Here is a 23,142-nt window from a genome sequence, read left to right as displayed (position 1 = left end):
TATCACAATAAATAGCTGTTGTGGAGTAATTCAAACCAAAATCTTTTAAGGTCTGTTTCATCCATAGTACTTGTGAACACGCTAAACTAGCTGTTATATATTCTGCTTCAGTTGTTGAGAGTGACACTGAATTTTGCTTTTTACTAAACCAAGAGACTAAGGAATTTCCTAAGAAATGACAAGTTCCACTAGTACTCTTGCGATCAGATTTACTTCCTGCAAAATCTGCATCACTATATGAAACTAAATCAAAGGAAGATGATTTTGGGTAAAACAAACCGAAATCTGAAGTATCTTTCAAATAAGGAAGAATTTGTTTTACTGTAGTTAAATGAGATTCCTTTGGATTAGCTTGAAATCTTGCACACATACAAACACTAAACATAATATCAGGTCGACTAGCAGTTAAGTATAATAGAGATCCGATCATACCTCTGTAGAGCTTAGTATCTACACTTTTACCATTTTCATCTTTATCAAGAGAAGTAGTTGTACTCATAGGATTCCTTCTTGATTTCGATGAGTCCATCCCAAATCTCTTGAGAAGTTCTTTTGTATACTTAGCCTGATTGATGAAGATTCCTTCTTCAGTTTGCTTTATTTGAAGTCCAAGGAAGTAGTTTAATTCGCCCATCAAGCTCATTTCAAACTCTTCCTGCATAGCTTTAGCAAATTCTTTACAAAGAGAATCATTAGTAGAACCAAATATTATGTCATCAACATAAATTTGCATAATAAGAATATCTGAATTAAGATTTTTAATAAATAAAGTGGAGTCTACCGGACCAATGGAAAAACCAGATTGTTCTAAAAAATTTCGTAGTCTTTCATACCACGCTCTTGGTGCTTGTTTAAGTCCGTACAAAGCTCTTTTTAATTTGTAGACTTTTTCTGGATATTTTTTATTTTCAAAGCCTGAAGATTGCTCTATATAAACTTCTTCATTGATGTGTCTATTTAAGAATGCACTCTTAACATCAATTTGATATAACTTGAAGTTCATGTAACTAGCAAAAGCAAGCATCATTCGAATTGACTCCAATCGAGCCACTGGTGCATAGGTTTTATCAAAATCTATGCCTTCTTCTTGATTATAGCCTTGTGCTACTAGCCTTGCTTTGTTTCGAATGACTTCGCCATTTTCATTCAGCTTATTTCGGAAGACCCATCTTGTTCCAATTACTGGATGATTCTTTGGTCTATCAACTAGATCCCAAACATCATTCCTAGTAAATTGGTTAAGTTCTTCAGACATGGCCAAAAACCAAAATTCATCATCACAAGCCTCATTGATATTCTTTGGTTCTATTTTAGATATGAAAGCAACATTTGCAATATATTTTTCTAATTGCCTTCTAGTTTGAACACCACTTTTTATTTCTCCAATAACTTGTTCATGTGGATGATTAGAAACTTCTTTCCAGACAGGTTGAAGAGGAACATTTTCTTGAGAAGTATTCTCTATCAAGGGTTCTTCTTGAAGTATTACTTCTTCTCCTTCGCTTAGAGGTATAACCTGCTCACAATTCTCATCAAATGCAACACATAAAGATTCTTCGATGCAAGATGTTATTTTATTGAAAATACGATAAGCTTTACTTCTAGAAGAATATCCAAGAAATATTGATTCATCTGATTTTGAATCAAACTTATCAAGATTATCTTTGGTATTTAACAAGAAGCATTTACTACCAAAAATTTTGAAATATGAGATCTTTGATATACAATCATAATACAATTCAAAACATGTTTTATGTAAGATTGGTCGAATAAGAACAGGGTTTAAAACATAACATGCTGTATTTATTGCTTCAGCCCAAAAGTATTTTGGTAAATTTTTATCTTGAAGCATGGTTCTAGCACATTCTTGCAAAGTTCTATTCTTTCTTTCAACAACTCCATTTTGTGGAGCCGCTCTAGGAAAAGCAAAGTTGTGAGATATACTATGTAAATCGCAATACTTTAGAAAAGATTCATTTTCAAATTCACCACCATGATCACTACAAATTTTAATTATAGATGTAGATTTTTCATTTGTAATTCTTCTACAAAGTTTAGAAAATTCCGAAAAAGCATCATTTTTGCTTTTTAGAAAATTCACCCATGTAAACTGAGAATAATCATCTACTATAACAAAAGCATACTTGCTACCATTCAAACTTTGAATTTTAGATTATTCAAATAGATCTAAATATAAAAGTTCAAGAGGACGTTTTACTGAAACTATATATTTTGCTTTAAAAGAACTCTTAATTTGTTTACCCCTTTGGCAAACATCACATAAGTGATCTTTCTTATATGGTATTTTAGGTAGGCCTCTTACAAGATCATTCTTGAATAACTTGGAAACAATTTTAAAGTTAACATGTCCAAGTCTCTTGTGCCATAACCATTGAATTTCATTTGGAACAATAAGACATTTTTCATTAAAAGTGGGTAACTCATCTAGATATAGTTCATACACATTGTTCCTTCTTTTACCTTTAAAAATGATATTTTTAGATTGTAAATAAAAAATTAAGCATAAATTATTTTCAAAAGAAACATGAAAACCTTTATCACATAATTGACTAATAGATAATAAATTATGCATTAAACCATCTACTAAAAGAACATTTTCTATCAAGGGAAATTTTGGATTACCAATACCTATTACTTTTCCCTTGTTATTGTCACCAAAGGTGACGGTTCCTCCATCCTTATTTTGGAGGATGAAAAATAACTTCGGCCTTCCAGTCGTATGTTTGGAACAACCGCTGTCCAATATCTATTTGCTTCTTATTTTGTGTACCTACAAGAAAATTAGAAGACAAAGCATTTGACCCCTTTCTATTTTCGGGTCCATGAGAGTTAGTCTTAGGAACCCATATCCATTTGGATTTTGGTTTCCTTTGATAAAAAGTATTCTTTCTATAACAAGCTTTAGCATTTCTAGAGTAATCATGTCTAGGCTTATACGCATTATAAGTTCCATGATTAGATGCATTTCTACTAGAAAAATTAGTTCTTTGAACAAATGGTTGAGAATATTGTCTTTGATTTTTCACAACATAGTTTGGTCTATTTTGAGTATCAAAGAAGCTATATCCCAATCCGGTTGTATTAACCGAACACCTTTGAGAACCAAGAAGTCTTTCTAGATTCTCTTGACCATTTGTGAATTTGGTCACTATAGAAAGAAGATCATTTGATTTTTCTTTTAAACTAGTTATTTCTTTTTGTAAGAGATTGGTTCTTGTTCCAATTTCTTTTATCTCAAATGCTTGACAAGAGTTTTCCTTCTTGAGATCTTCTATCTCTTGAAGTAACACTTTGTTTTGAGAGTCAAGAGTTAAATTTTCAGTTTTTAACTCTTTGTTTTTAGAACTTAGACTCTTAAATTTAGCATATAAATCATTGAATGCTTCTAACAAATCATCATAGTTAAATTGACTTACCGAATCTTCTTGTGCTACAAAACACATGTTGACGACTTCTTCATTTGATTCTTCATCGGGAGAGGAGTCACTATCATCCCAACATGCTTGAAATGCCTTTTTCTTCTTGAATTTGTCTTTGGGCTTGATTTTGAGACGATGACAATCTTTCTTGATATGTCCAGCCTTTTTGCAATTAAAACACTTGACTTCAATGGAATTGGAAGAATCTGCTTTCTTTACCTTTCTTTGAAATCTTCCCTTTTTGATGAATCTTCTGAATTGCCTTGTAATGAGAGCAATATCTTCATCTTCATCTTCTTCTGAATTTTCTGAGACAGAAGTAGTCTTAAAAGCAAGAGATTTCTTCTTGGGTTCTTCTTCTTGTCTGTCTTGAAGTTAGACTTCATATGCCATTAGGTTACCAACCAAATCTTCAAGAGTGAGTGTTTAAATCATTTGCCTCTTCAATAGCAGTGGTTTTTCTCTCCCATTCAGGAGTTAAACACCTTAGGATCTTTCTGACTAAATCAACTTGTGAATATTCTTTTCCAAGGGATTTCAGAGTGTTAGTTATATTGGTCATTCTTGTTACCATGTCCGATATAGATTCATTTTGCTTCATTTTAAACAATTCAAATTTATGAACCAAAGAAGCAATTTTGGATTCTTTTACCTTTGACGTACCTTCGTGAGTCACGAGAAGAGTATGCCAGATCTCATTTACTGTAGAGCATTGAGAGATGCGATTGAACTCTACCTTGTCAACGGCACAATATAATGCATTCATTGCCTTGGCATTAAGTGAAGCAGTTTTCTTTTCTTCATCGGTCCATTGGCTGAAATCAGTTGATGGAGTTTGGTATTTTTCTGAAACAACTCTCCAAATATCGAGATCCATGAATTGCAAGAATATTGTCATTCTCACTTTCTAGTATCCATAGTTTGTTCCGTCGAAAAGAGGAGGATGAACAGAGGAGCTTCCTTCTTTGTGCTGAGATGTTGTAGTTGCCATGCTAGATGATGATCAAATCAAAATAATAGCAAACCTGCTCTGATACCAAATGAAAGTGCAGTAGGATCGAGGCAACGAGCATTAGAGGGAGGGTGAATAGTGCTTTTAAAAATCGTCTGCGGAATATTAACAGATTTTGCAATTTCGAAAAGCAATCACACAAAGGAACACAAGAATTTATCCTGGTTCGGTCTTTCTTGACCTACATCCAGTCACCAAGCAAAACCCACTTGAGATTTCCACTATCAACCTTGTGTAACTACAAGATCATACACAGACCAAATCCGGTCCCACTTTCAGTAACACACCTACTGAAAGCAAACAACTCCTTTAAACCAAGTAGTCCTTCCTTTTACAGAAAATAAGTAACAACTTACAATATAACCTATGAGCCTTTCTTTTGAATGCAAATGAGATGCAATTGGCTTTTGAGGTTGTTAAAATACTCTACTCACGAATTCACTATCTCTCAAAGGAATTTGAGTGAAAAACTAAAGTGAAAATATCACGTGAGTGAGAAAACAAATACTTGAATGAATAGGAGTGAAAAGCAAGAAGTAATTCAATTGGATTTGATATTTTTGAGTGTAGAATGCACTCATATTTATAATTGAAAGTTTTCATACGTTGAGGGTATGAAAGGGTGTCAAAACAGTCTATTTTGAACGATCAAAACGTTTGAAAAATGAAAAGACATGCCTTTTTGAAGTTTCTGGAAAAACGGAAAAATTAGTCGACTGGAACAGTAGTTAGTCGACTAATAGTTAGTTATTAGTAGACTGACAGTTATCGTCGGTCGACTGATCTGTTAATCGAGCTGTTTGAAAATCTGAACTTTTGAAACTTAGTCGACTAGAGATAAAATTAGTCGACTGATAATATCAGCAGTAGACTGAAAAACCTTTCAGTCAACTGCTGCTAAAATCTTCTGAAAAACATACATTTTGTCCAGTCGACTGATAAAAGCATTAGTCGACTGCTGCTAAATTTTCAGAAAACACATGTTCTGTCCAGTCGACTGATAAAACCATTAGTCGACTGCTGCTAATTTTCTAGAAAACAAACATTTTGTCCAGTCGACTGATAAAACCTTCGATCGACTAATTTGACAAAAATGACTTTTTAGAAAATATGGCGCGAAAGGATTGGTAAGTCTATTGGTCGACTAATAAACACAAAAATTTAAGAAAAGATTTTTATAAAAATATTTTCATGAGGGGTTCTTTTAAAAAAGTTTTTCTAAAGACTTTTTAGGTAAAATGCAACCTAAATATGCACTCTAAGTAAGGCTCTTACAAGAATCTAAGACTTTTAATGAATTTAACATTTGCACACTAGTCTTCAAAGATTCTTCATCGAATTCTTCAATGTCTTCATTGCCTTAGCTGAAATGCAGTTGATTTCACTTGCTCATCATCAAAACCTTGTACTTGAAGTATCATGTACGATTTCATTGTCGTAACAGGAATGAGGATGTTGCCTACGTTTGAAATAGGGTGGTGAGTCCCATCTCCAGTTATAATATTAGATTTACCAAAATAGGGAGTCAAAGTAGAGAACTTACCTGTATTGCCAGTGACATGAGTTGTTGCCCCAAAGTCTACATACTATATTCCATCATCACTCTATTTCAGATTCAAGTTGGCCATAGCAGATAAGAGAAGATCCTTAGCATCATCACTGACCCGAAATGTACCTGTAGTTCCTGATATAGAAAATTTTCTATTGTTTTGCGTTCTATTCTTATTTTATGGGTTGAACCAGCAATTGGCTTTGATGTGACCTCATTTGTTACACTGGTAACATGTGGGAACATTCTTTGAAAACCTGGTAGTGGAATTTGGTGTAGGTAGTAACCCACGTCCACCCTAGATTGGAGCTCCCTTGCCTCTGCCACTCCCTCCTCATGCACGATCAACGATCATCCCTGTGACAAGAACCTTATGCGTAGACGATTGTCCTGCTGAAGCATCAAACATGCTTTTCAAAGACATCTCGTACTGGAAGAGTTTGGCACATAATTCTTCAAAACTGGGCAATGTAGGCAAGCATAATAAAGAGTTAACAAGAACATGATACTCTGATCTCAGGGCATTCAGTGTCTGCTGCACCTTTTCTTTATCTGACATTGGATACCCAACAATGGCTAATTGATCCGTGATGCTTTTGACTTGGTTTAAGAATTCAATAATGGTCATTGCCCCCTTTTTTAGAGACTGAAATTCATGCTTAAGAAACAACACTTTAGCTTCTGATATTTGAGAGTAGGTCTGAGCTAAAGTCTCGCACAAAACTTTAGATGTGCAATCATCAGGAATAGAAATCAATACTTCTTGTGACAGTGTGAAAGTGATGTACGCAATGAGGGCTTGATCGCGCTTCATCCAAATAACAAATGCAGAGTTGCAAATGATGTTTGGCAATCTTCCGTCCTCTTTTGCTTTTGTTGGGATAAATTATGGAGGCATTGGAGTGGAGCCATCCAAGTGACCTGAAAGATCTTGACTTCGAATGAAAGGGTTAATCTGCCTTTAACAAGTCAAATAGTTGTTTGTATTTAGCTTTTCCGAAACTAGCTGTTCCAGGAAGTTGGAAGAAAGACCAGAATTGGTTGAAGTATCAATTTACAGACTTATGACAGAAATCGGGTTTATGACAGAAAGGCAATAGTGGCCGAAACTAGACTGCTATCATAAACTGAGACAAGTTTATGATTTATAACAAAAATCGGCACAGAGAAAACAATGTCACGACAAGAGATTCCTCCTTTTTTTTAAAGACTGGACATAAATGAAAGGAAGACGTAAACAACTAATTTCAGATGTTGGTTCAGAACTGTGTAAGGCGCACAGTAGATCTGAAATAATATTCAAATATGTGAGATGTGACCAGCAGATTCCAGACCAAAGATAATAAAAAAAATGTGATATTAGAATAAAAAGGGAAACTCGGCTTTTGCGTGATATAGGTGGAGAAAAGAAACGACAGGTGAGGACCAGATTTTGCGTGAAACATAGAAGATCCAGATTCATGTTGAGAGGAGAAGAATCAGATTCACGTGACTAGGGCAGATCATGTGAAAGGTTAGAACTCGACTTCGGCTTTTGCGTAAATAAGAAGAGATAAAAAAAATGAGAGATACAGAGCTTTTGAGTATGATGCAGAGCTTCAAAGCTTCAGAGATGCAGAGAACCAGATTCACGTTCCAGAGGGGAAGAGAGATGCAGAACTGCTTCATACCCTTGACTCCCATAACCCTTGTTGTTGATTATCACGATGACTAATGCCGGGTGAGGAGTGTGAGGTGTCATATTCTGAATTTTCCTAAATACATCCATCAAGGTTGTCACAAAGAATAATAGGATGACAACCATCTAGTCCATGTGAATGATCTCTAGATGCTTCCATCTTTCTTCATCCCTATCATTCCTATGATTGTTCCAATTGTTGTTATTAGCATCCATGCACACTAACATAAAATACTTTATAAGCTTAAGATCTAACCAACTATGTGGACTTTCTTATGACTCGATGCTACTAATTCAAACTTAGATTATACAAATTATCTTTCTTGTAGGAACTTGTAATCTTGATAATTTTCAATCCTTAATATTTTCTTTTAAAAACTTAGCATTGATACCAATTGTAATGACCCAAACCAGGGCCTCCCAAGCTTGGGTTCATGGACGTTAGTTTTTAGAGCAAAATTACCAAAAAAACCTCAAAATCATGCTAATTTTTTTTCATAATGATAATGACAATAAGGTCCATTCATCTATCAACTGCAATGATTATCATCCCAATAAAAAGTATTCAAATTACATATCCTAAATGAAAGGAAATGAAAAGATGAAATAAAATACTCCAAGTACTTTGATGTCTGATAGTAGTTGAGTCTGAGTCCAAGATTATGTCCTTCGATCAACAACAGTCCTTGAACCTATAGTTGTAACCAAGCAGGAGTGAGTCTATAACTCAGTAAGTTCATATTTACAAATAAGACACGACTGTTATAATAGTAGTTAGATCTAAGCTCTTAATCTTAGTTTAGTTTGCTAACTAAGTACGCACGTTATTTATTAATTTTATTGTTTCTCTATCGTCATTCATATTTCACACTAATCGCTATTCTAGAAATAACATTCCTAGGTGTAGCAACCCATGTAGACAACTCAAAGTCTACGATGTTGGCTTGACATATGAAACACTCACAACAATATAATCCTAACAGTTTCAAACTATAGACTTACAATCGTTGCAGCTTACTCTACGGTTACAAGTTGGGAGCCTTAAAATGCTTATCAATAACTAGCTAAAGATTTCAAGTGGCTATACCTGCTCTCAAGGTGCACGATTAGTTGTACCTGCCCCCAAGGTATTGGAGGAACTATACTTGCCCCCAAGTTTTATGATTCATGTTATATCCAACATGTGTCTATTGGGTAATGTTTTTAACCCGTAAGGGTTACCTAGGAATTCTCAATCAAATCTCGATGTACGAGCAAGGTATACATATCACAAACAATGCCCTAGACCATATCTCTCCTAGTAGAGTTTCTTATTATACTTTGTATTGTTATCCTATGCATATTATTCTTTTAGCTTTCATTTCTTAGCATTAATATGTTATACAATAACCAATGTATGTTCACTAACTACTTTTAACATATATATCATGTTATATTTATGAGGATAACAACCCACCAAAGAGTCAGCTAATTACGTCGCAATACTTACAATGCTCCTCCCAAAACATAAGCGTGACATTCTCAGGACAAGTCCTATCCTGAAATTCTAGAACTCGACTCTCATTTCTGGAAGTCAAACATCTACATTTAGCAACATTTTGCATACATGAATATAATGATTTTCTCCATATAGGATACCTTAATAATCGAAATCATGTCATAAGTTAAAGAACATGTAATATGTGTTAATATTTTTAAGCACTATACAAAACATCAAAATTATGGATTCCTGAGCATGTTACTTAGTTGTTCTATTTAAAACAGGATAACAATAGCATACTTATAACACATGGAATCACATTGCAAGATGTTTAAACTAACATGTATTTTATTTAACTAAAGAGGAATTTGCAAATGTTTACTTACCTAAAATGCTTAAATTCCCAATCTAAAAAATAACCTTAGTTTTTTCACAAATTCTGATATGAAATAGATAGAAAATCTCATATCATCATTTAAAGTCTCATCTTTGTAAAAATTATTAAAATACCCCTAGTTGTGTTGCTAAACTATAACTCTATTTTTATAAAATTTGTCACCATGTCTCCTGTCATGGATCCTACTCATAAAGAAGAATCCAAAGATCAAAAAATCACTTGAATTCGATATCGGAGTGAAAAGTTATGCCTAATCTACTGGCATAACAAAGGCAAAATGGCCTTTTTATTTTTTGACCATCCCTGAACTCATGAAACCTTATCTCCGACTCATTCTAGGTCGAGTACAGTCTTGCTTGTATACCACACTTAGTTCACACTCATTTTGGTCTAGATTTAGTTCAACTGGATCTGTTGATTGAGTTTTGGATCAAGATCCAATCTTACTCTAATATGGATAAGTTAAGTTTTCAAACATAAACCTAACTCGATCCTGGATCTGGTACGATCGATTCAAATATTGTTCGTAATAGGTTTGGTACAATTGTGGTTTCAATGATGGAAAGTCCTTAGGTTTAAATTAAACCCAACTGAATCCAATTTGTTTTGGATCTACTGTATATAGACATGATCCTGTCCAATTTTGATCCAATTCAGATCCAAACTTAGATCTGACTTATATTGAAAAATTGAGACATTCACTATCTCGATTTTCACCCTGTTCAATATATATATGTGTGTACATATATATATATATATATATATATATATATATATATATATATATATATATATATATATATATATATATATATACATACTTATTATCTTTGTTTTTTTTAAACTTGGTTGACTCAGTCTAGACTGAGTCGGTTCTATCAATAGGAGACCTGACTCAGTCTAAACAGAGTCAGTTTGGTATATATATATATATATATATATATATATATATATATATATATATATATATATATATATATATATATATATATATATATATATATATATATATATATATATATCCCATGTTTATTTTGTTATTTATTTTATTTTTTCTAAAAACATGGTCGACCCGAGTCGGTTTGTCAATAAAAACAGACTAGACTCGGTCTAGTACATTTTTTTTCTACTCAACTCAGTCTGGACCATATCCAGATCGAGTTGGCTGCCTAACACGCTCTGACTCGGTCTGGGGCATGTCTAGACCGAGTCGATCTAGGTTAATACCGACCTGACTCAGTCTGGGTCATACCCAAACCATGCAGTCTGGCTAACTCGGTCTGACACGCGTTGCAGACCGAGTTGGTCCCTTGCGAACCCGAGACCCATGTGGTCCTTTTTTTTTCAGACCCAACTCGATCTGGTTGCCCAGACCGGGTTGGTATGTCATCTAAGACCGGATAGAGAGTTTCTCTGTCCTATGTCCCTTTCAACCCAACTCAATTCGGCACATTTGGACCGAGACGGGCTAATATATATATATATATATATATATATATATATATATATATATATATATATATATATATATATATATATATATTTGTTTTGGGGTTGAGACAGAGAGCAAAAACTCTCTATCTCCCACCTCTCTCTCTCTGTGTGTTATTTTAGCCTTCGACAACCATACGATTGCTGGGGGTTGAGGCTAGGCAACCTCCTTGCTTCTTATTGTTAACGCAATGGCAGTCCAATCCCTCTCCCCTTTTTTTTTCAGCAACGGCAAGCCACTGTCACCATACGGTCGAGGCTGGGCAACCTCCCTGCTTCTCATTGTTAACGTGATGGCAGTCCAACCCCTCTCCCTTTTTTTTCCAACAACGGCAAGACACTGACAACTGTGTTGACAAGGGTGAGGGTAGAGGGGACGATCTCCTCTGAGCCTCCCCATTGAAGGTGGCAGGGACAAGGTCGATCCCTGTCCCTGCCCCTCTCTTCCTTGATAGAGCCCCTCCATTATCGTCGGCAACCATTGTGGTTGCCAATTTTTTTCTTTTTAAAGAAAATGAGAGAACCGACTTACCTGGCGGTGATGCTCTCCTTGTCGCCTCTTCTTCTCCTCCTCGCTTGCCTCTTCCTTTGTTTTCTCAATTTCTCTCTCTCTATATGTCCTCTCTCTCTTTCACACACACAACAAAATTGATAAAGAGAGAGAGGGGACTCATGGCTTTTATAAGCCTTGGGTGGGGGAACGTTTCCCCACCCTACTACTTCTCCTCTTTAAGAAGAGTTACCTCTCTCTCTCTCCCACTACCAAAATTGTGGAAGAGGGGGGTCTCTCCTCTTAATTAGAGAGAGGAGGTGGGGCCCCTCCCTCTCTCCACTACCCATTTAATGGGAGAGGGGGTCCCACCTCTTTACACTGACCGAACCAGGTGGGTTCGAACGCACCTGGTTGAGTATTACACAGAGGCCATGTATCTTTTTGAACAGTAAAGATCAAAGTTGAGGAAGAAAGGTGACTTATTTATAGTTAGAAGTTGCATTCATGGCTTCTTGATGTTCTTTGTACAGGTTCAATTGCTTCCAAATGTTATAATGCTATTTTCAGGTAAATTTATCCACATTCTTAGAGATGATAAGCAATAAGATAAAGAAATGCATCATGCACCTCAAATTTGTGCACCAATATTAAAAATGTGATGCTTCAGTATCTTTCATGTGATTAAGATCATCTTTGAAGTTGTGATCGAGGGGAGTCATCTTTCAGTGATTAACGAGGTGAACATTTGAACATCTAATTGATTGATATGCAGCATACCTATCAATGGTTTTTTTATCTTGCATTATAGAACAAAAAAGAAAGAAAAACATAGAACATGTGTTAAAAAGGGAGTCTTTTCATCTTGCATTGCAGAAGGAAAGAAAAACATAGAACATGTTTTAAAAAGGGATGGTGGTGGCTAGAAAAATCTTCCGATTGAATGTTGATGCTATTGCTGGCTCGTGCTCATGTTTGAACTCACATCATAGGCTTGACAAGCTGAGCCACCAACTACTCATGAAGTCTACGGAACCAAGCAACTTTTACTGAACCGTCCAATAAACCAAGCTGAAACAGCCCATTGGGCCCTGTGCCAAGCTGATTCATTTTATCGTTGGTGGTACATAAATTTTCCTTTTCAATAAGATGGTGACATTAATTACTCAATGGTTTGTTGTCCTTGTGCCTAATATCACACAAGGTCAGATCCAATACTGAATCGATGTAGTGATTAGGAAACACATACAAGCACAATATAACTAGCAAATACAACAACAACAACAACAACAACAACAACAACAATGCCTTCATCCCAAAACAATTGGGGTCGGCGATATGAACCAACAAAGAAAATCATTCTGGGTCTTCCACATGAATCCTTCTGCTCCAATCATTTTTATCCAATGCCATGTCCTTGGTGAGGTTCAAAGCATTCATATCCTTTCCTATCATCTTCATCCAAGTCTTCCTAGGCCTACCCCGACCTCTTTTAACTAATATATTTTCCCATTTCTCTATCCTTCTAACTGGAGCATCATTAGGCCTTCGCCGAATATGTCCAAACCACCGTAAACGATTCTCTCTCATCTTATTTTCAATGGGTGCAACGCCTACCTTCTTACGTATCTCATGGTTCTGAATCTTATCTTTTATTGTATTTCCACACATCCATATAAGCATATGTATCTCAGCTACACTCATTTTTTGAATATGATGTCTCTTGGCAGCCCAACATTCCGTACCATATAGTAAAGCGGGCCTAATAGTCGTCCTATAAAACTTTTTCTTCAACCGCAATGGCATTCTACGATCGCACAACACTCCAGTTGCACTTTTCCATTTCATCCACCCAACCTTTATCCTATGAATTACATCTTCATCAATTTCTCCATACTTTTGAATGATAGATCCCAAATATTTGAAACAATCATCCACCGGTATTTCTTGCTCACCAAGCTTCACTACACTCACATCAGTATTTCGTTGCTTATTAAACCAACATTCCATATATTCTGTCTTACTTTTACTCAACTTAAAACCTCTTGCTTCCAATGTCTGTCTCCATAATTCTAACTTAGCATTAACCCCAACTCTAGACTCATCAATCAAAATACTATCATTAGCAAACAACATACACCACGACACATTTTCTTGAATTGATCTCGTAAGCTCATCCATCACTATAGCAAATAGGAAAGGGCTTAAAGCAGATCCTTGATGTAACCCAACCGTTATAGGAAAATTTTTCACCCCTCCACAAGTGCGGACATTGGTTACTACTCCTTCATACATATCCTTAATTATACTAATGTACTTGAGAGAAACACCTTTCTTCATCATTGTCCACCAGAGAACGTCCCTAGGTACTCTATCGTATGCCTTCTCCAAATCAATAAAAACCATATGCAAATCTTTGTTCCGCTCTCTATTTATCTCAATAAGTTGTCTAAGAAGATGTATAGCTTCCATAGTTGATCTTCTAGGCATAAAACCAAATTGATTCTTCGATATCATGACAACCTTCCTCAACCTAGACTCAATCACCCTCTCCCAAAGTTTCATAGTATGACTCATGAGTTTTATACCGCGATAGTTTGTGCAATCTTATATATCACCCTTATTCTTATTTAGAGGCACCAAAGTACTCTTCCTCTACTCATTAGACATCTTATTTGTCCGCCAAATCTTGTTAAAAATATTTGTCAACCATTCTAAACCTTTCTCTCCCAAGCATTTCCAAGCCTCGATAGGTATACCATTTGGGCCAACTGCCCTTCTTGATTTTATTTTCTTCAAAGCCTCTGTAATTTCTTTCTTTTGAATCTTGCGCATGAAGTCACGATTCATCTCATGAAAAGGAATGGACAAGTCTCCAAGATCCTGAGCATGACTTCCATTAAATAGTTTATCAAAATAATCTTTTCATCTCTTCTTAATCTCCTCATCTTTGACTAAAACCCTTTGTGTTTCATCTTTGATACATCTAATCATACTCAGATCCCTCGATTTCCTATCCTTCTTGCCCTCTTTGGTATCCAACTTGTCATAAACCTCCTTATATACTTTATTCCTTGTGTTTCGAACTACTTTTTTAGCTTCCTTCTTTGCTATCATATACTTCTCCAAATTCTCATTATCACGACTCTTAGATTTTTATAACACTCTCTTTTAACCTTAATAGCTAATTTGACATCTTTGTTCCACCATGATGTATCCTTACTTAGCGGTGCATTGCCTTTAGACTCACCCAATACCTCCTTAGCCACCTTTCTCATGTCACCCGCTATCTTATTCCACATTGAGTTTGAATCCTCCTTGAGACACCAATCAGCTTCCTTAACTACCTGCTCTACAAACATTCTTTGTTTAGCTCCTTTCAGTGCCCACCACTTAATTCTAGGATCTATCCTATGTCTATCCCTTTTACGGCATTGTCTAATTCTAAGATCTAAAATTAAGACTCTATGTTGTGTAGCTACACTTTCTCCCAGTATAACCTTACAATCGATGCAACAACCTCTATCTCTCTTTCTAAATAGGAAAAAATCTATCTGACTCATATTAACCTCACTTTTAAATGTTACTAGGTGAGACTCCCTCTTCCTAAACCAAGTGTTTGCTAAGATCATATCATAGGACAAACCAAAATCTAAAATCCTTTCTCCACTTTCGTTTCTTTCTCCTATACCATTTCCTTCGTGGATACTCTCAAATTCATCCCTACTAATGCCTGCATGTCCATTAAGGTCACCGCCGATGAAAAGCTTTTCACCATAAGATATCCCTTGTACTACTCCATCTAAATCTTCCCAAAATTGACACTTAATGGAATCATATAAACCTACTTGAGGTGCATAAACACTAATAATATTAATAATATCTATACTGAATACTAATTTAATAAGTAAAATCCTATCACCCTTCCTACGGACCTCAACTACATTATCTATAAACTCACGACTCATAACAATCCCTACTCCATTCCTATTTCTATTTATTCCTGTATACCAAATCTTATATCCCCGAGGTTCTATCACTTTTGCCTTCTCACCTACCCATTTGGTCTCTTGTAGACATAAAATATCAATCTTTCTCCTACACATAACATCTACTAACTCTACCAACTTACCAGTTAAAGACCCTATATTCCAAGTGGCTAACCTAATTTTATGGTCTTGGACTAACTTCTCTACCCCCACCCGTCTAACAAAGTGAGAGAACCCTTGCCTATTTGACACCACACCCGGGCGTCGGTGTGACGCGTCGCTTCCGGGCGACGACGTAGCAACCCTTGCCCATTTATCACTGCCTTCGGGCCTATAGAGTACAGCGTGTCGCTCAGTAGGGAACGCCTCAACGGAATTCTCATATTGGTTCATATTCATAGGGTATGACTAAGTTTTTATGCTGGTTGTCACTGGCCTACCGCAACCCTCCTCCTTTATACTAGCAAATAAATAAATTAAATACAAGTTACAACACTGAGTTTATGCAAAAATGCTTACATCTACAGAGAGAGAGTATCGAAAGTCTTTATCATTAATAATCAAGTTACATGCAAATACAAGAAAATGCTAAAACAAATAAGAGAGCATTCTATACCTCAATTGTCCTCAAACACCCAAAAAACACACCTGTCTAGTCCAATTACCTATTCGTCAAACTTGTCCACCGTGCTAGATCTATCTTCACTCCTTAAATCTGAAGGAGACCACCTCTTTTCAAACCCAAGAGCAGGCACACTAAAGAAAATCTCTCTCTCTCTCTCTCTCTCTCTCTCTCTCTCTCTCTCTCTCTCTCTCTCTCTCTCTCTCTCTCGCGCGCGCGCACGTGCGCGCGCTCTAGACACACCCAAGAACCCAAGATGTACCTCACATTTCCCAATAAAAAACTCTAAAACCCAAGGGTGACACCCTCTCTTTCAACACCCAAGAGAGTGCTTACTTTCTATTCCTCCACCTCATAGGGTGTGGCTTGTTGACTCTCAGGTTAGGATTGGTAAGCTTTGGGAGATTAGGTTCATGTTGATTTTTGAGAATGTGCGAATGACTGATCAACCAATGTATAGCATTTTTTTTAATGAGATTGGCGTGTATCTTACATTTTGGAAAACGGTATGATCATAGTATCTTTTGTAATTGGCTCTATCCAGGTAGAGGAACTAACTCCTGACCCTGGTTGGATAAATGTTAATGTGTTTAGCAGGCTTTGTGTGCATTGGAGGTGAGATTCACCATAAGAGATTATGGTGGTAATAATTTGTTCATAGGCTTGCTCATTTGTCCTAAAGAAGCTTTTCAAAGAGACTGGGTTGTTTGGAAAGATATCCTTGCATGATTCCTAACCAGACTAAAGTGATCCTTGAATCATCTCCACTTGACATAGTCACAGTTACAAAGCGTATTCTTGAGGGTCGTGCTTGTCCGCAGATCATGAATTTAGATATGGCTAATGTTATTTTTTCCTTGGTACACTTTTTGTTATATTTTGATTTCTAAAGCTAGCAATTATGTTGCTAGTTTGGTGTCCGAGTTGGAGTTCATTGAGGATAGGATCTGGAAAGATAAACCTTCCCATTAGTTTCCCAACCTGAATAGTAAGTGTGATGAGTAAATTAGTGTAATCTGATAGGAGTCAGATAACCCTAGCTTGCCAATAAAATAAAAAAAAAGAACAACCTAATTTTGTTCCTTTTTTTTTTAATTTGGCTAGACACTCAAGAAACTTCTATAGTTTTCCTTTTCAAACCCATAGCGATGAGTCACCGAAAGACCAACTTAAGGAGACTTTATATATGGTAATCAGGTATCACTCAAAAGACTCATTCAAGTCAAAAATATGAACTTTTATATTATATTTCACATAATATATGTAATTATATATATATATATATATATATATATATATATATATATGACTCACCCCTGACTTCGCTTAACTCACTCGATGACTTGACCGAGTTTTGTAAAAAAAGGAGTTAAACCTAGTTTTTGACCCGGTGACTGGGTGATCCGGGCCGAGTCAACCGAGTCACAGCAACCCAGCTAGTTTTTAAACTATGGTCTAGACTCAAATCTGTATGTGTTGATGTAAGGGAATGCTCAACGCCCGACCTTTCTCTAAAAGGAGAAAAACATGGGTGGGGCCAGGTTTGCTTGGACCATGTAAAAAATTTGACCTGGTCAGCTGTCCCATCATTGATTTTGACGTGTGGGCTGCCAGGTTTGATGCAAAGTTCAGCCCAGGATCCAACTTTGTGGTTCTAGTACAGGTCCAGGTCCAAATCATTTGCATTATACAATACGGGGTTGAGGTCTGGGTTCAGATCATGTAAGCCCAGACCCAGTAAAATCTCTTTTTTGAAAAATTGTATGTAAAAGTTCTGGAACTTAGTTGGATCTCTGGCCAGACTTGGGTTTAGTTTAAAGTTCCCGAACTAAACTGAGTTAATGTAATACTCATCAGATCTTATAAATCCACCCCGATTAGCTAGCCAGTCCTACCTTAGTAGGTCCGTACCCTGGTACTGTCGGGTGTGGTAAGCAAGTCTATCGACTACATATCCTTAGTAGGTGAGCTAGGTTTAATGGATGGGGTTGGGTACGACCCGGTTTTATATATGCATGCGCATGGGGGAAGAGAGAGAGGCGGTGCGGCCGTAATCATTTGCATTCCCCCATTCTCCCTGCTCTCTCTCTCTCGGCTGCCCAACTAAGTTTTGAGTATTTCCAATGACCGAAACATCCCTCTACTTAAAGTACCCTAACAGATGAGTCACCCCTGATTTTCTAGTCTACTATTTACTAGTCACCAATATTCTTTTGGTGATTGTTCTTGCTAGCGTAAGCAAATCAAGCAATACCAACACTAATTGCATGAACTTAATGATTCTTAGTCCAATAAATCCACCAAGTGAAAGTTCATAATCTTGATGATGATCATGCACAATTGAAGAAACACACAAACTTGCTTAGTGAAATCTTCTGTTCTTAATCAATCACATTATTGCATGATAATTGTATATAAAATTCATACTACAAAGTTCAGCAGCTCGTTGTCCAACATTGCATATGCTAATTCTCTCTCCAAAAGACAAAACATTGCATATGCTAATTATTTACCCAGAAACATATTGATGATCCAAAAAAAAAAAAAAACATTGCATAGTTGAATTGTTGATGACTCCAAACTTTGCGTAAGTCGATCAGTCACTGACTTGGGTACTGGTTCAACTAAATCATGCAATCAACCAACTTGGTTGTATGATTAGGCTGGGAGGCTCGATGTCCAACATCTACAAACCCACCAAGGGTTCGATCCAAACCGGACCCAGTCCAAGTCGAGTCGGCCAAATCATTCACGTCAAAAATCACAATTTCCAGAGTTTCTGCAACATAGAGAGATCAACCATGGAACGTACCATGGGACAAAGATGGAATTCCGGTCAATTTACCAACTTTAGTTGGTAAAGCTATGACGTAGCGTCGATTCAACTTCTTCTCTCCATGAATTCTTTCGTGTTCCCAACACCTCCAATTGCCTTTTGAAATCATTATTGTTATCTTTTGAAAAATTTTAGCTATATATTATAATTAAAAGGCTAATCTCTGTATTTTTTCTCTCTCCCTTCATTTCTTAGGAGGTAAGTAAACCTCTTCATCTGTTAAAGGGGGAGCTTTGTTCGCTTTAACAGTGAAAGTGGAAGTGCAACTGTAAGTGGTACTCCACAATTTCTCACAATCGCTTTGGAGTTCTTAACGTGAGATCTTTCAGATCCCTCTGTAGTTATATTTTTGCGCGCTTCTTTTCTTCTCTTGGAGATTCATCTTCTTTTTCTTGTGAGAATTGCTAAAAGAAATTAATGGGTGTGCCATCCTTCTACCGGTGACTTGTTGACAAGTATCCAAAGATAGTTGTGGCTGCTAAAGAGGAGAGACCAACAAAGGATGAAAATGGAGTTGAGTTCATAGACACAGGCAGACCAAACCCCAACGGGATTGAGTTTGATAATCTTTATCTTGACATAAATGGGATCATACACCCTTGCTTCCACCCCGACGAGGTCTAGTTCACTCTTTCTTTCTCGGCTCTTTTCATTTTATATTATTAAACTTTTGATTGTTTTGCATCCCAAAATATCTTAGCCCTTGGATTCAGTTGCAAGTGTTATTTTGGTGAGTGCAATTTGTTATCTTAGGGAGTTATTAGCTATTTTTACAGCAACCAAAATGTTAATTGGTAGGGCAGGTTTTGCTATTTCGGTTGTTGTTCTCTTTAGCTTTAGCAATAGTAGTTTTCTGCATTTCTACGTTTTATTTTTTCTGTAAGAACTTTCATTTCTGTATTGCTTCTCTAGTTTTATTGCTTATTTTACCAAGTGAATTCAATATATTCGTTGTTGGTAATATAACTATTATACCCGTAGGCTTTTCCGGTTTGATGCATGGCGACATGAGTATACTTCTCTAGTTTCATTTCTGTGTTGGCTCTCTCTCTCTCTCTCTCTCTCTCTCTCTCTCTCTCTCTCTCTCTCTCTCTCTCTCTCTCTCTCCGACTGTTCACACCTCCCTCCCCCCATGTGGTGCACTTTTTGATTAGCCATTTTTAACACTTCGTGGTCTGTTTTACCTTTATGATTAGTTGCATCTAACGAGTGGTAAACATTCATTTATTTAGGAAAATTATAAAATCGCAACTATATCCCTGTGTATTACATTATCTAATACATATGTTGATACAAGTTACAGGCATGCCCTCCTACAACGTTTGAAGAAGTATATCAGAAGATTTTTGCTTACATTGACAAACTCTTCAGCATTATTCGTCCAAGAAAGCTTCTTTATTTGGCAATTGGTGGGTGGTTCTTTCCCATAATCCTTCTAAGTTGGACCTCAATCTTCTCATTGAGTAAATTACAAAATGCCTTACCAACTTGTCTGTTATTATATTTAACCGTACCAAATGCATTTAGAACGCTCGATTAAAAATATAAAACTAATTTTTTCTCCATTTTTATAAATGAATTACTTCTTGGAAGAATAAATATTGAGGCCATATTTTTAGGTACTTTCTTTCACTAGGCAATGGTCCATTGACAAAGCAAAGCATATCTTTCAAATAAAATAAAGAGCACAGACGCTTAAAGGTAATAAGGTCGGTGGATTCGTTAGTTACATAAAACAGGCAAGTGGGTACGTTATTTTACTGTTCGAATTGATAGATGCCAAGGAAACCAGAAAAGGGCTGGTAAACTAGCCAAATGGATCCAACAAAGGGTTTTCAAGCTCAGCTCATTCTTGTGGCGGGCCGAGTTGAGCTCGAGGTCATGGTAAACGAGCTATGCTCGAGCTGGCTTATTTACCAAAACTATACATTTTTCAATTTGAAAATAATAGAATCTATCCAAGTTCAAACTTTATCTTTTACTAAATAAATACATTGTTTCAAAGCTGTAATCTATAGGATTAACTCTAAACTTACTGCCTCAAGCTAATTACATCTACACTCTATGATGTAAAATATGTGTTACTAGCATGTTGAGCCTATATGAGGCGAATCAAGCTGAGTACGTACCCATTGATCGTGTTCGGCTTACTGAGCCTATTTCATGATTCCAAACAAGCTCATAATAAGCCAAACGCAAGCCATGCCAAGAGCTGTTCATCTCGTTTCCCAGTTCTTATTGACAATTGTTTTTTATAACCAGTGAAAAACCACCTTTCTCACTAAATCCGTGGAATTCATTGGCATAACACTTTAAGCCCCAACCATATTCATGATTTAACTTTTTCTGAGTTCACGTGTTTAAGCCCATTTCATGCATGCAGATGGTGTTGCACCAAGGGCCAAAATGAACCAGCAGCGTGCCAGAAGATTTAGAGCTGCAAAGGATGCCCTTGAGCTAGTGAGTTCTTTAATTCCCTCCTACTCTCCAGTGGTTCTGATCTTTCTTTTTTCTAACTCAGCATGCTCTTTCATTGCTGTTAAACTACCAGGAGAGGGAGGAGGATAGATTGAGAAACAAGTTTGAGATGATGGGCAAGAAGCTGCTTCCTAAACAGAAGAGCCAACTGTTCGACTCCAATGTTATCACCCCTGGCACCGAGTTCATGTTTAAGCTAGCCAGAGCTCTAGAGAAGTATGTATGTGATCGGCTAAGCAACGACCCTGGGTGGAAAAACATCAAGGTCTTATTCAGTTTTCAGCTAGGTTCAAATGTTTTTCTTTCTTTGGGAAAAAAGTGATAATTTACATATCAGCGCCTAATGTAGGATGAATTTACAATTAGGGACCCCAGGTTCCAAATATTTGAAGTAATCACCTCAATTTTCCAGAAATTACCCGGTTATCCGCATGTATTACTTTTCCCACTGAACTGACCTCTGTGTGTGTGTGTGTGTGTGTGTGTGTGTGGAAGTGTGGAGCGGAGAGGTGGACCAAGTACCTTCATAGTCTTCGTGCATGCACCGCCAACTTCTCTGAAAACATCAATAACCACCATCTTTATTCTCTCATCCACCATTTTACTTTCCTAAAAAAAGAGGGTAGAACTGTCATTAAATGTTGACGAGTTAGGTGAACAAAAAGTAACTCAGTCTGTCATTTGAGTAATTTTTTATAAAGTTGTTCATCTATACTAAATATTTGAAACCTAAGGGTGCCTAATGTAAATGTGCCATATGTCAGGTGCTTATATGAAAAATATCCTAAAAAAAGGAAGAAAAGACTCTGAAAATGTTATCTAACTCGAAATAGTGTTGGCTGAAGTGGTAACGTCTATAGCCTACTCAGACTTAAGACTTGGATCAACTCGAAAATTGTCACCTTATGTTTTTGCTCTTGTTGTTTTCCTGGTAACTCATTATTAATGTCAATGTTTTCATGGTTACAGGGAAGCTACTCAATTCTTATTATATTTCATCTTGTCTCTTCATTCTGTATCTCCTAATACTAACATGGTTATTTGGAAGCAACTCAAATCATATTGACATTAACACTGATTATTGAGTTGGTGTCTTTCAATTATTGAATGGAATTGGTTTTGAAGGTTATACTATCTGATGCAAATGTTCCTGGTGAAGGGGAGCATAAGATCATGATGTATATTCGGCAGCAAAGGAACCTTCCAGGCTACAATCCAAACACTCATCATTGCATATATGGTTTGGTAGGCTATTATGCTTCTATTTTTTGGAGCATGTATTTTGATTGTTTTTACTTGGCTTGTGTTGTTAATCCAAGAGTGTTCTATAACAGGATGCTGATCTAATAATGTTAGCATTAGCAACCCACGAACTCCACTTTTCTATATTACGAGAGGTTAACCAACTTTCTTTTAACTTTGGCAAATAAATTCTTCCTTTATTTTTATGATCAGTTACTTCTATGACACTGCATATATTGAAGCTGGAATTGTTATTGTTTCATTGTTTTCCTTTCTGTTGGAATTTGAATGAAACTTGGGAAAACAAAATAAGGTCTTCATGTTCTGCTTTACAAGTATTGTCAGCATAGATCCATGTATTTTCATTTATTTAATGTATACACTACATGAAGTCATGTGCCATGACTGCCATTGCAATTGTTCATAGGAAAACACAGG

General features: G+C 36.3%; 1 pseudogene; it reads left to right on the top strand.

Moving 5' to 3' along the window:
* The first annotated feature begins 19,401 nt into the window (after positions 1 to 19,401).
* LOC149837897 (5'-3' exoribonuclease 3-like) overlaps positions 19,402 to 23,142 on the top strand; it is a 33,598-nt pseudogene continuing 29,857 nt past the window's right edge.

Source organism: Nuphar pumila, chromosome 5, assembly GCF_984573655.1.
Source record: "Nuphar pumila chromosome 5, dmNupPumi1.hap1.1, whole genome shotgun sequence".
Taxonomy (NCBI): domain Eukaryota; kingdom Viridiplantae; phylum Streptophyta; class Magnoliopsida; order Nymphaeales; family Nymphaeaceae; genus Nuphar; species Nuphar pumila.
The sequence above is the reverse complement of the archived record's forward strand: the minus strand, read 5'-3'. Positions and strand labels throughout refer to the sequence as shown.